The sequence below is a fragment of the Canis lupus genome, chromosome 16, assembly GCF_011100685.1.
Source record: "Canis lupus familiaris isolate Mischka breed German Shepherd chromosome 16, alternate assembly UU_Cfam_GSD_1.0, whole genome shotgun sequence".
Taxonomy (NCBI): domain Eukaryota; kingdom Metazoa; phylum Chordata; class Mammalia; order Carnivora; family Canidae; genus Canis; species Canis lupus.
The window spans coordinates 59,806,593-59,822,078 of record NC_049237.1 but is presented as its reverse complement, the minus strand read 5'-3'; positions in this window follow the sequence as shown (position 1 = coordinate 59,822,078).

The following is a 15,486-nucleotide window of genomic DNA, read 5'->3' as shown; positions in this document are numbered from 1 at the left end:
TTTTATGTGAAATCCTTCTTTCCAGTTTACCCATCAGAAATTTCATTATGTGATTTTTTTGTAAGCAGACTGATACAAAATAGAATATGTGTGTGGTTTCTTTTGTAAAATATATTTATGGAGGCACAAAGCCGTGATCTCTAATCAATCTCCCCAGTGTATCGACAATCCCAAGGGCTGGCGACTTGATTTCTTTAGAAATCACTTGGATACCAGCTTAGATCTTGAGCTTATTTTTTAAGTTTTAAAATTAGTCATAATCCGCCCATATGGTAAGTAAAAAAAAAATAAACGTGAGTTCAATTAGGATGTAAATATCCGCCTCACCAAATCGTATCATTTTTCCGACTTTTAAGTCAATGCTTGGGTTAACTGAATCTCACTTCGTTCCAGAAGTGACTCAAGAAGGCTCGCAAAACATACACGTGGCACAAACTGAACTAAGGAGAGGTCATCTGAGCAAAGTGGAAAATAAATGAGGACGCCATTAGAAAAACCAAATGACGCCGGCGATCCGTGGCCAGGCTCCACACCTCCGCCCACAGCGGTGGGAGTCGGAGTCCGCGCGTGGCGAGCGGCCGAGGAGAAAGGGGAGCATCGCGCCGAAGGATGCGCGGTACCTTCAGAGCAAAATCCATGCATGACCCTAGGAGAGACCAATTATTTCTTTAGCTGAAACTAAACGCAAACAAGCTAATCCTTTCTGTGTTGTTTCCTCATTTTTTTTTAGAAAAATGACTTTTCCAACATCTCCACGCTACATCCTCAACGACACCCCCAAGTGGGGCGCGCCTCCGTGCCCATCTCAACTGTTGAGGAGGTTAGTGTAGACGGGTCACAAGCAGGGCCGCTCTGGCTTCCGCGGTGCAAAGAAAGACCCCTGGAGACGAGGCCTAGGGAAGCAGCCCGGGTCCAAGACACGGGCTGGGATCCGGAACAGCTGTATCCAGCACTAGCTCGGGGCAACGTTTCTTCATCCGATGACCACTTCGCTCACACGCAAAACGGGCAGAACGATAGTGTTTTCCTCCTGGTTTTGGTGCACGTGTTGAATCAGGTTAGGAAACAAAGGGCGTCGCTGGGCCAACTTTCTACCTGTTAACCTCTGCGCTGAGGTGGCCCCCGGCGGGTTGTAGACCGAAGCCTCGCGTGTAAGTCCTGCTGCCCAATGACACGTCCAGCCCATCTGTGAATGAAGCCACTCCCTTCCCCGCAAATGGTGCTTTTCGTCTCCATCCTCACGGCCTACGGCGCTCCGTTACTCGGTGGCCCGTCTGCCCACTGCAAGTCATTGGTTGCGTCGTGGTGATTTGAGGTGCGCGCCCTCCAGGAAAGGATCCCCCACCTGGTTAATCGGCACACCCAACACCCCGCACGTCTATCCGGTTTTGGTCCTACTCTTGGGCGGTTTCAGCCGCAGTCCCTGGCTGGACAGCAGGTGCGCAGGCCTCCTTGGTCTCACAGCTCGGCATTTGTCCCTTCCATCAACCTCTCCCTGTTTCCTCAGCCCCCAACTGCCCAACCCCCCCCCACCCACTTTTCTACCGTGTTTCTAGGAGTTTGGCCTTTTCTTCACATTCCACATACGAGGGGCACCTGGGGCTTTCAGGTCATGATCTCAGGGTCCTGGGATCAAGTCCTGCGTCCGGCTCGCTGCTCAGCATGGACTCTCCTTCTCCCTCTGCCCCTTCCCTTGCTCATGTGCGCTCTCTCTCTCTATCCCTCTGTCTCTCTTTCTCAAATAAATAAATAAATAAATAAATAAATAAATAAATAAAATCTCTAAAAGAAAAAAGATTCCACATGAGTGGTACCAGGCCTGGGGGTTTCCGTGAAGGGGCCAGCACCCCATCCCGCTCCCCTCAGGCCCTGTCCGAGCAAGGACGTTCACCACCCCCGTGAGCCAACCTCAGCCCGAGACGTGTAAACCGGGGAATCCGCGTGAGAACCACGCTCACCGTGACGTCCCAGGTCTTCTTCACGGTTCTTACAAATTCAGAAAAGACCTCGTATTTTGTTCTGCCGAGATACTGTAAGAGCATCTTCCCAAAGCATGGTGGCCAGAAATTAGACCGACACATGGAATCCGTCAGTTTTCCTACAAAACTTCACATTAACCCAGGAAGCGGCAGGTCTCAGGGTCGAAGCTCTGTGGCTGCAGACTCGGGCTCCGGCACGGGGTGGGTGCCTGGCACCCCAGGGCCCCTCAGGGTGCTGGAGCCTGGGGGCCAGGGGAGCAGGCCTTTCTCCTCAGCCTGTGCTGCACCGGGCCGGGGCCCCGTCTCTGCTGAGATCCCCTCAGAGATCCTCCCACCACAAACCCAAACAGACTTTTTGAGACGCTCGCTCCTATTTCCATCCCTCCTCTACTCCCGCATGCGGGAACTCCCATACTGTACGTCCGCCAGCGGGCTGGCCTCTCTTCCAGGCTTTGCTCCTTGACCCCAAACTCCCTCTTCTCCTGATCATAAAACAGAAGTGCCCCAGACACCGATGGGCAGGAGTACGGCCCACACGGAGTGCTTACCCCGAGCTCCAGCTCAGGCACCTAATGCAGCCTGATGAGATTCTAAGGTCCTTTTGATTGAACTGCTTCCCATTCAGCCACAGCCCCAAGCCCTCCCCACGTGGGCCTTGCACATCTCACTAGATTTGTCAGAAACCAGAGATTCATGAGGCAAACGCCGAAGTCCATGCCGGCTCTGATGTCAGTTGTAGGAAATGTGAATTTGGAGACTTTCATGTGCTTCTCTTCAACTCATTGTTTCATTCTCCTAAGTAACTTCTGGGGGAATCCTTGAAATTCAGAGTTTCCCGGGGGAATTTTGAACGAAATGATCAGAGGATATTTTATGGAATAATTTGCTAAAGTCACAGCAGAAGAAGGAACGATGTCGATGTTTACCATGGACAATGATGGATAAAGGAGACACACATGATGTACATTCTTCAAAAGTCGATCCTTGCTCGTTTATAATAAGGAGTTGATTGATTATCTCCTTACATCTTATTGTGGATGAAAGATCAACTTCGTGCACATGCCGAGAAGGATCTCACGACCTTCAAGACCGAGTGACCTATGGTGCTCGTACTGTTTTCTTGCATGACTGTAAGTGCAGATTGGATTTGCAGACTCTACCTTAAAGGTGACCGATCTTCAAACCCTCCTCGACCCACCAGCCCCGGGGGGTCTGCACACCCAGCTGCCTCCACGGTACCTGCAGGAAGCGGCAAAGTTTTACTTTACGCCTGGTGTTTGGACTGCTCGATAGAAGAACAATGCCCCTACCTCTTTCTGTGATGGAGTGAGCAAAGCCGACATATATAAACATATATGAATATATATATATACATACATAAAATACTTTATATTTATATAAAATCGAAAATATTTTAAAATAATGTTTTGTGTTTATGTAAACAACATGGTTGGCAAATGCATTAAGATAGTATGAAATGTCTTTGACCAATGTCTTTAAGTAATTTCAAATTGTCTTTGTTTCTCATCTTATTAGTAGATATTGATATTTCTGGCTTTTTTTTTTTTTTTTAAGTGTAAAAATCCCCTGCAGGTGTTTCTCTATGTGCTGGATTTGGGAGTCTCCTCTGAATTTCTACCCTGTTGTATACAGCCCATGAAGTAAGGGAAGGAGTCTGTTTCTATCTTGCTGCCTCGCACACCTGCACTGTGTCCGTGTAGTTCTAGTGGAGCCCACGTGTCAGGACCTCCCCAGCCCCTCCAAGGGTCCCTGCTGTGCACAGCAGGTCCACGGGCCTCCTGGGGCCACCCCCGAGGGGAGAGGCGGGAGGATCCAGCAGCAGCAGCAGCAGCCACAGCCTCGCTCTGCTCCTGCGTCCACAGCCACAGTGTGTGCCTGTCACGTGGTCACTCCCAGCCTCACGACCTGGGGGACAGCAATCCTCTCCCGCCCCAAACAGGCGAGCAGGGGCTGGTGAGCACCAGCAGCTCGTCCCTCGGCGGGAAATGAGCCTTGGCCTCCGCTCGGCCTGCTCCCCTCCCGGCTGCACCACCTTCCTCCAGCCCCAGAACGTGGGCCCTGCTTACAGACCTAGACGGGAATCTCCGTGGCTTGAGTCCAGCCAGGGCTGCTCTATTTTCAAAGTGCTCCAGGTGCCTCTCGGGGCACAGTCGGGCCTCTCGGGGAGTCCCCGGGCTCCCCTGGTTCTCTGAGGGCAACGAGCCCCCAGTCTGGGGTCTGCACTCGCGGAGCCAGGGGCCGCGGGGAAGCCTCCTGAGGTTCCCTGCCTGAGCCACAGCAGCCCCCTGGACGGGAAGCACCCGGCGGAGGTGGGCGTTGCTGGGTTTAGCTGTCAGCCTCCGGGACGGGCTGGATGTCACACGGTGCCTGGAAGGGACACGGCTCCGGCAGGAAGGCCCCGCCATGGGCCACGGAGGGCGAGCAAGGTCTGCTCCTCCCCTCACAGCCACAAAGCGAGCGTTCCTCCCGGCAGCCGAGGCCCTACGGTCGCCAGGGGTGCCCTGTGAGCAGAGCGGGCCCGGGGACCCCCGGCGCGGCGGGTGCGGCCACTCGCGGAGCAGCATCCACAAAGCGAAGCTGCCCCAGGCGAGCCGGGACGCTCGGTCCCCCAGGCCTTAGAGCAAACGTCGCTTCTCAGGAAACACTGGCGTGAACAGAAGCGGGAGGGAACCTGCTGCTGCTCGTGTCCCCGGGGCCCAGCTCCGCATCTACTTGCTGATTATGCGCGTGAAGTAACTGCGTGTTGGCTGTTTGAGTCCTAGAAAATCTAAGGCAACTCTACGGGGAAAACTTTCCAAAGGTAGTTATTTTAAAGACACCAACGTAAAAAAGAAAAGTAGAGGCCATTTAGGGCCATTCAGGCTGCCATTCAGGCCCGTCTGTCTCGGGTGAAGGTCCCCCACTTTCCCGCCCCCTGTCCCATCCCAAGCACTCTCCAGGGGATGACGGCGCCTATTTCTGGAGGACGATTGGGAGATCTGAAACAGACTCCACAATGTGGCATCACATTTATATTTTTGTGCGAAATTGAGGCCAGTAAAAGTGCTTACTTCATGCATTTTCTAATGCAATTTCAGTGACACATGGATGTGCCCTTCTGAGGATTTTGGTTACCAAATTTTATGCTGCAAGCCTCTGCTAAATAAGAATAACAAATATTAAACGGTCTAGAAAAGTAGACATTTGGCTCTAAGACAGTCTTCATATTTTAGCTCAAAGGCATGTGAAAGGAGGCTCCTTCTCGAGCAAAAGCATATCTGCTGCCTTTGTAGAGCTCCTATTAGCAGCTCGCACAGAGGCAATCCGCGGCGTATAATCCGCTCGTCTCGAAGGGGGCAAGCGCCCCTCCATCAGGTTCCGTAGAGTCGAGCGCATGGCCTGATGCGTGTGCACGTGTGTGCGCACGGGGGTCACGTCCCATCTGCAGGCTGTAGCAGCATAGAGAGCTTTGCACAGAAGCTCAGTGGTTAATAAAAATAATAGAAATTCAGTAATGAAACAAATTCATTTTATTCGTTTATTACCGAATGAAATTCAGTGATAACGTGGATTCAGTCATAAATGAATGGAATGATCTAGGCTATAAATCACAGAGTGCCGGGAACACGGCCCCTTGACATCGGCGTCCATCAATACTGAGAGGAAGCGTGAGCGTGCAGGTAATGGTATTGTCAAGCAATTACATAGCATACGGAGTTGTTCCAGGGTTTTACAGGCACTTCGTGTTCTCAGGGTTTTCTTCTTAGCAGCGACCTGACAAAGGAGAAAAGCCAGACGGGAGTCATACCTGCTGGGCTAGAGCAGGAGGTTAGAGGTGGGGATGTCTCCGTGACAGGAGGCTGCATCACATGCTGAGCTCTGTCCTGCCGTCCACCTGAGAGGCACCCCGGAGATGAAGGGGTGAAGTCTCGGGGCACCACATGTGAAGAAGTACGAAAGGGTATCACATCCAAGGATTTGACTTGATTCATTTTATTATAGTTATTATTTTTAAAGATTTTATCTGTTTATTCATGAGAGACACAGAGAGACAGGCAGAGGGAGAAGCAGGCTCCCTGCGGGGAGCCCGATTGTGGGACTCGATCCCGGGACCCGGGGTCACACCCTGGGCCGAAGGCAGATGCTCAACCGCTAAGCCATCCAGGTGCCCCATCCCAGGATTTTAGACGAACTCTAGAATTCTTTCTCCACCAATATTATTTTAGTTTTAGAATCAAAACTCTTTTTGTGATCATTACTTGGTAAATAATTGAATGGCTGGCCTCTATGTGGATCTATAATGTAAAGTAGTTATTATTCTAGAAAAATTGAAAAAGTAAAAATGTGTGTGTGTGTGTGTGTGTGTGTGTGTGTGTGTGGCTAGAATGCTATAGGCTTTTAATCCTGCGTATTTTAAAAATAAAAAGAAAAAAGTTTGGACTTTTAAAAATTCAGCAGTGCTTTAACCTAATAAGAGAAAACCCAGCCTCCCAGTGAACCAGTAAAGAGGCAGAGGGAACATGACCCTCACCGCCCCCGGTCTTGGTATTCCTTGCAAATCCAGGCAGGCTATTCTAAATGTCCTGAGCGAATCGCAGATTTCCTGTCCGTAAATTGTGGGCATCAGACTATATGTTTTCCAAAAAGCCTTTTATTTTATTTTATTATTTTATTTTATTTTATTATTTTATTATTTTATTTTATTTTTATTTTTTATTATTTATTTATTTATTTGTTTGTTTATTTTTTTTTCCCAAGAAGTCTTTTAATGCTACTATACAATTTAGCAAATTGGCACTTTCATACTGAAAATTCAATGAGCATTAGTATTTATGAACTTGTACATCAAATAAAGAAACATGTGGACTCCGTACAGTCTTATTCAAGTGTATCATGATTTCTCGTTACACAAAAGATTGGTAGCACTTAGAGAAGCGAGGTTGACCACGATAGTCCTTGAGCCCAGGTAGCGTAATCTCCAAAATGCCAGGAAACACAGATCCTACCGCCGACTTCGACCGTGAGGCACTTATTTATTCACGGGTTTGAGCATTTGGTTTTTCAGAAATTTAAAACTTCCCCGCTTAGAGTTTAGTCAACTAAGAAATTTCATAGGAATGTATCATTTCCTCCAGGAGTTTAAAGTAGTCAGACCAGGGATAAGCTTTTTCCAAACTGGACTTTTTTTTTTTTTTTTTTAATGTGTTCTCTCTCAGGACCAACCCAGTCCTCTACACACTAACAAATCCTGCAAGGTCCTCGTGATGTAGAATTACAGCCCTTTTTACGTGAAGTCTGTGCCTTTTCTTGCTGAAATTTAAATACAAAAGTTGGTTTCAATATGAGTCTATTCTTTCAACCAACTTTAGAAAAAGTTTGGTGCCAAGTCTATTTTTATTACCATGAGAGGTTTTTCTGCAGCCCGGGCAGGTGATTCTTATCTTTCCAATTTCAGTTTCTAAAGGAAATAAAAAATCCTCTAAGGCTTGGTGAGCTTGCACAGATAACCAGATTCCCTGAAGGTGAACGTGCCCCTGGCAACAGAGGGGGGTCTGGAAAGTCCGTGAGCCAGTAGCAGCGGGGGCCGGCCTCGGAGAATCCCTATCCTAACGAAGATTTAAGATGCGCCACGGAAATCTGAAATAATTAATCTTAAGCGAAGTAAATCAGTGAGTTCTGAGATACCTCAATGACCATAGGCAATTGTGAGCAATTCATCATGTTTAATATTATCAACCTAATTGCTTCAAAGGGGGCTCAGATTTGACATACACCATCCTTTAAAAACTGAGTATAACTGACAGTTTGTTATTGCGGAGTTAGTGGTATCTACAGAATCCAAAGCCATCACTGTTCACAACACTCATTTTTTTATTTAAGCCCAGGTAATGGTGCAACATTATGGCAAATTCTCTAGAAGGGGAGAAATACATCTTCTTGGATTTCCTAAGAGAATCGAACGACAACTTTGTGAACCTTGAAAACCAAAACTGCCTCCCCAAGCTCTGTTTGCCACTGCTACTTCCTTCTCACTATCGAAAAGTGCAAACACTGCCGTAGATTTGCCGTAGATTTTCTTGGCTGCATTCTAGAGAATAAATGAATTCTCACAGGTTTGGTTGAAATGATATTTTAATGTTCTGACTTCAAAGATTTGGACACGTAACACAGACACCGAGATGATGAATGCAGGAATTCAAAGGACATTGTAGATACTTTCATTAACCAAGGCCCTTCTCTCTCTTTATTGATTGATCTATCATCTATCTATCATCTATCCATCTTCTATCTATTTATCATCTATCTATCATCTATCTACCTATCATCTATTTATCCATCATCTATCATCTCTTTATCCATCTATCATCTATCATCGATTTATCTATCTTCTATCTATCATCTATCTATCATCTATCACCTCTTTATCCATCTATCATCTATTTATCTGTAGGTAGAAGACAATAGGTAGAGGCATAGGTACAGGTATAGACAGATAAGTCCAAATCTACTTATCTATCTAGAGAAATTTATTTTAAGAAACTGGCTCATGCGATTACTGGGCTGGCAAGCCTCAAATCTGCAGGGCCAGCTGGCAGGCTGGAATTTCCGGGGGCCTTGATGCTGCAGGCCTGAATTTGAAGGCTTTCTGCAGACAGACAGACTTCCTTCCTCGTCTGGAGCCTCACTGTTTGCTTATAAGGCCTTCAACTGATTGCACGAGGCCCACCACATTATGGAGGGAAATCTGCTTTACTCAATGTCTGCTGATTTAAATGTTAGTCACAGCTAATGCAGTAGCTTCACAAGGACATGCAAAATCGGGGCCCTGTGGAGCAGCCACATTGACACCTACAATAATTCATCTGCACAGTATCCGAGTCAGACTTGAGTATTAATGACACTTGCAATGAAAATTCAAGGGTATAAGGTCAATAATATTCACTACTGTGCTGCCTGCACCAAGCAGAGAAGGGGACTTCCTGGACTAAGGCATTTTGGTGATATTTACACAATTCTGTAAATTTACTGGCAATGAATTGTATTTTTATGTTGGGTAAATTATATTGTATATAAACTATAACTCAATAAAGCTGTTAAGACTCTCAACACGGAGATGGGGGAGGGTCTTAAAATAACATCCCTGACAGCTTTAGCCCAAGAACACAATACCGGGGGCTGGCCTGCGCTACCAGCACAGAGCTCCGTCAAACCCGTAGATTTAAGGTGGGATCACGTTGCTTATCTCATGAACTAAAGCTTGAGTAAACTAAAAATGAACAGAACTGATATGAGGGGAAAGATCTCTTTTGAACATTGATTAGGCAGTTCTGAGTGACATTAGCCAACAGGTGCAGGTCCCATGAGAGCTGGGTAAGATTCTTATTTAATTAAATTAATTAATTAATTAATTAATTTATATTTATTTTTTATTGGAGTTCAATTTGCCAACATACATCATAACACCCAGTGCTCATCCCACCAAGTGCCCCCCTCAGTGCCCGTCACCCAGTCACCCCAACCCCCCGCCCACCTTCCTTCCACTACCCCTTGTTCATTTCCCAGAGTTAGGAGTCTCTCATGGTTTGTCAGCCGGGTAAGATTCTTAAAGGGAAGTCAGGCAACAACCCAGTGTGCTCGGGTGAGAACTTGAAAGACCGTGCGTGCGTGCTGTTTTGTATGTTTCCAGTGTAAGCTGAGACTAAGAAATCAATTCTTCAAAAGAAAAAGAAATGGTCCAGTTTACAAAAAAAGAGGCACCTTCCTGTGATTGTAGTAACATCTAGAAAAAGAACCCAGCCAGCTGGCTGTCGGGCATCACACAGTTTGGTTCTCTCTAGCCTAGAAATAAACACTGCCGCAGCCTTTATATGTCGTGAACCCCCAGTGGCCCTCTTCTCATCGCAGGGCACCCTGTCTAAATAGCTCCTTTGGGTGGCAAGTGACAATATACAATAGGTGGGCTCTGGAGTTGGGTCAGAAAACAGTGCCTGGTGGCCGAGGACATTCGCTCCCTGGAACTAGCAGCATGCAGAAAGCAACAAAAAGGACCAAATCAGAAACGGACAACTGTCCATCCAGATCTTTCAGTGACCCCTGCTGCCCTACACACACCAACTTCACCCTCCTTTCTTGGCCGGAGAGAGCAGCCAGGTTGTGTCCACCAAGTTGCTGAGACTCTATTGACCAGCTCTTGGGAGCACAGCCATGCAACATGCAATTTATTTGGGAAATATCGCAGATCAAACATTTCTCTTCATAGAAAATTCACTAAAAAACTAGGTTAATCTTTTTTATCATTTACTTATTATTTATTTATTTTGAGAACGAGAGAGAGTGAAAGAGAGTGAGCAGGGAGGAGAGGGAGAGAGAAAATCTCAAGCAGACTCGACGCTCAGTGCTGAATGCAAACAGGGTTTGGTCCCACGACCCTGAGATCATGACCTGAGCAGAAATCAAGAGTCAGATGCTTAACCGACTGAGCCGCCCAGGTGCCCCTTGGTTGGTCTTTTGAGTCCCACCTTGTAGAGCTTATCTCCTGCACCAAATGTTAGATTGTTGAAAACTCTTCTCAGTTCACAGCTTCTAGCTCTCCTGGTTGCTTATGTATTTGATGATAATCGATGCATTAGTGCATTCAATATTTCTCTTCCTTTTAAAACGACCTCAATGCATTTTAGGATATTGGGAGATGGAAACATCAACTGTTACAGAAAATGTTCAGTTTCGAATTTTCAAGGTGAATATTGTGTGTGGGGGGCACCAGGGAGAGAGGTTAGCTGACACATATATCAGCCTTTCTCCCTTGCGTTTTCAGGAAATGCTTGTCCTTGCTCACTCACCAGATGATGTTTGAAGAAGGTACCGGATTCAGAGCTGGATCAGCCTCTAACATCATGCACAAGCCCACTCAAGTCAGCGCTGATATGCTCTGACTGTATATGCTGATATGCAAAGGACAGGTGACCACTAGAACTCTGGGCAGGGGCCATAGATTTGGGCAGGCCCTTTATCTTTTCCCAGGGAGGCCCATGTCCCTGGATCAAGAGCGAAACAAGGTGGAGGCTTTGGAGTAGAGAGCGAGTCAGAACCAGTTCATCTGTGGCACTGGTAGTGGTAGTATTATCTAATTTCTGCTGTCATCATCAAATGATACACCGATACCTAAGATGCCAGATGTCACATTAAGTGCTTTGCATATCATGCAATTTAGGTCTTATTTTTAGCATTTCATAGATGAGAAATCTAAAAGAGAGATGAAGTGATTTACCCAACGCCATGGCACTCCATGGATGCTGACTTCAACAGGTCGGGCTGGACACTCTCTGAGATAACAGCTCTTATGCCCCAAGTGCCCCCAGCTCAGGTGAACTACACCTGTCCTAGGAGAGGAAACTCATCTTAAACCTGGAAGCAGAGAGATGTAGTAAAGATACACAACTCATGTGAGGAAAGCTCGCCTTTGATTGGATTCATAAACAAGACATTGCCCCAGTTACTGAGATTCTGAGTATAGAGACACTGACTCTTCAGGATGTAGGCACTGGGGCGGGAAGGGCTTCTGGTCTACCAGGATTGGTTCCCATTGTCAAAGCAGGTGGGTGGAGCACAGAATGTGGGTCACAGACGTTTAGTACCTGGAGCTGGGCAGAGCTCCGGGACCCAGACACAGGCAGGGTTTTATGGAAACACATGTCGATATTAAGACAACAGCCAACTTGTAAATAACTTATGCATTATAAAGGCACCAGAACCAAGTTCTGGTTACAAGGAAGGGATGCCAGGAAGACCAGAGAGAGCCATGGCAAAGTTACGTGGTAACACACTGCCTGGGTTGAGTTCTCCATGATCTCTGTTTTTTTTTTTTTTTTTTTTTTTTTTTTTTTTTTTTTTTTTTAGCATTGGTCCATAACTTGGAATAAAAGTCCAATAATCAGAAAGTATATATCAGTTAATTCTATCCCTTTTTCTGAGAATTTGTTCCAAGTATATCATATGACCATTGTTTGTTTATAGATTGGTCAAATCATCAGATTTGTTTCTTTCTAAAAAGGAGGTGACATACCCATGTCCACAGCAGCATCATTTACAATACAACAGGTGGAGTCACCCCAAATGTCCACCAATGGACAAGTGGATGAGCAAATGTAGTCTGTCCAAGGATAGTCAAGAGCCTCCAGGAAGAAACTTCTGGCACCTGTTACAATGTGGATTGACTTTGAGGACATCATGTAAAGTTAAAAGAGCCAGTCACAGAAGGACAAATGCTGTGTGATTTCACCTACGAGGTCCTGGGAGCAGTCAAATTCATAGAGACAGGAGTAGGACATGGGAGCCAGGGGCAGGGGCGGGGGGAGAAGGAGTTATTCCTTCAGTTATTCCTAACCTCCTTCCAAGTTATTCCTTGAACTCTGTTCAATCGGAACAGAGTTCAGATTGGCAAAATGAAGATTCCTGTAGATCTGTTTCCCGACAATGTGAATATACTTAACGTTACTGAACTCAACAATTAAAAATGGCTAAGATGGTCAATTTTGTGCTCTTTATTTTTAATACAATTTTTTTTTAAAGTGAGGGGAGTTCTGTGTTAGAGAATGAAGACTGGATTAGACAGGAAGAAGGTCACTGAATTAGGATGTGACTCACGTTGTAAGAGTGGGGCATGTCTAATGGAAGGTGCGGCTCCAAGGTGGGGTGAGGTGTTCAGACGCCTTGCTCGTTCACACCTGAAGACAAAGGCAGGGCAAGAAGTTATTTGGGAAGATAGCAAAGAACAGTGTGACATGTGTGTGCTACTTGGAGGATTTCTATAAAGGAAATCTGGAAACTCTACTATTTCAAGAAAACAAACTTCCAGGGGTACCCGGGTGACTCAGTCTGTTGAGCGTCCACCTCTGGCTCAGATCCTGCTATTGAGCCCCACATCAGGCTCCCCAATCAGTGGGGAGTCTGCTTCTCCCCCTCTCTCTGCCCCTCCCCCATCAGTGCTCTATCAGATAAATAAATAAAATCTTTAAAAAAAACAGAAAATAAAATTCTGTTAATGCCGTTGATCAGCAATATTGTAAATTCAATCATAGGCTTCGTCAAGTCTAGAACATTCACATACATTTGGAGCTTTTGAACCTCTTACAAGAAGTATCCTCTGAGTTCAAAACCACACACCTTGGAAACCTGCTCGTATCTGGGGATGACCTGCCTGTGTGTCATAGCCTAAACGTGTTTCCTAGCTGGTTGTCTAGTTGGGCAAAATAAAATGCAAATCTCGCCGTATCATCCCACTGAGGACCGTCCTTCTACCTGTGACCCCGATAGTCATGTGCCATCTGAATGATTAATAGGAAGCTTCAAATATTGCCTCAACTTTATTCTTATTACTGTATCTGTGAAATCGTAAAATAATTCCACATCAGAACCTTTTCGGTTTATATAAAGGAAAAGCTTAAAGACAGCTTAGTGTTTTGCTTATCATCTCTCCTCCCTGTTCTGTCATTTTTGATTCTTATGTTTTGAAACTCTGTGGTTAGGAGCATTAATATTTAGGATCGTTGGGTCTCGCAGACAATGCACCTCTTTATGACTCAGTAATGTCTCCCCCTTTTCTTGCAAATATTCTTTGTTCTGAACTCTGCTTTAGCTCTTATTCACATAGTTGTGCCAGCTTGCTTTTGGGTTGTGTTTGCATGTATATTTTTCTTTATTCTTTTATTTTTAACCTACTTATGTCTTTATTTTTTATGATTTTATTTATTTATTTGAGAGACAGAGAGCGATGAGCAAGCACACAAGCAGGGGGAGGGAGAGGGACAAGTAGATTCCACGCTGAATATGGAGCCTGGTGTGGGGCTCAATCTCATGACCCTGAGATCATGACCTGGCCCAGAATCAAGACTAACCCTCCACATGCCCCCCTAAGCTATTTATGTCTTTACACTGAAGGTGGGTTTCCTATATATAGTACTTAACTGGGATTTGCTTCCTTATCTAACCTTAGATCCCTCTCTCTTTTAAAAACTGGTGAGTTTAGATAATTGCCATTTAGAGTAATTACTGATATGTTTTGGATGAAATCTACCATGTGGCTGGCTGTTTTGTATTTATTCAAATGTTCTTTTTCTTTCTTTCTTTTTTTTTTTTTTTGGCCTTCTCTCTGGTATTAGTTGAGCATCTTTTCTTTTTTTTTTTTTTCAGTTGAGCATCTTTATTCCATTTATTTTCTCCAGTGATTTATGTATACATCTGACCATACTACGCTATGATATATGAGCCATATGAAATGATATTTATATATTTTATGCCAGATCTTCCAAGCTATTTAGAGTTCTCCCAATGTAATGCAACTTCAGGTTACATTGAGAAACTGTTGCAGGAGACACTCGAGTCCTGAAGAGTTAAGCCTAGGCATGAACACAGTCCTCTGATTTGGGCTTTATTGTAGAGTTGTAGCACCATATCCCTTTATGAAGGTAATACAATCTTATTAACGCAAATTGGATTAATTAAATTAGGAACTTCACCCTGTTTAAAGGACAAACTCTTTTATCTTTCTTTTTGTTTCTGTTATTGACTCATTTAGAAATTCTTCCCTCGTGGAGTATGCCGATGAAGCTTGTATCTGACTCTCCATGTCCACCTTGCTCATTCCTCTTGGAAAGTGATTGAATTCTTGTCCATTAGGGGAGAAAAGGCGTGTGAGTGGCTGAGCAGAACGTCCACCTACTGCCTTGCTCTTGCTCTCATTTTGAAGCTGGTAGACCGACACAGAGCCTCCTCTGCTCCGTCCACCTGAGTGGGGTTGACTCTACAAACTCTGCCTCCTTCAGAAAAAAAGAGGAATCTCATTTTTGTATTAGAATCAGATCAGATTCTCCAATCCAAACAGTGGGAATGCAGAATCTAAAGAAACTAGAGGTAAGGAATTATCCCCCTCAAAATCCACTGTGGAGGAGCCCAGTGCTGTAAGCAGGGCAACTGAGTCTCACCTATAATCTGCCATTCATACCCTTACTGGCTCTAGGGTTTTGGTTTTGGTTTTGGATTTCTGAGACTACTCTGTATTATTCAACTCTGATGTTATCGACGATATAAGTGAGGAAGAAATGTGTCATTATTGCAGATATCTGCCTAATGACACCTTATTCCCTGAATAAAGGCTCTCACCTTCATTTTCTCATGTAACCATGGTCTATGTGTCATCTTCCATCGATCTGCCAGGACTGATATGAACAGGTTTCAGAAAACGATGACCAAGGATGAACTACTTGGAATCAAACACCATGTTGTCACTAAAGCTCTGTGGGCCCAGACTTCCATGAATCTTGATAATGGACTTTGCATTTATTGTGATCCAAACAGGTTCTGAGCCTTCTCATTCCTGCTCCTCCCTTTTCTAGAACAATTTCTCCTGCCCCATGCCACCAAACAGAAACATGCTCTCTTTTGAAACATAAATGAATTTAGATGACACTCTTCTTTTAAAATCACAGCAATTATCTCTTTAAGTGGACCT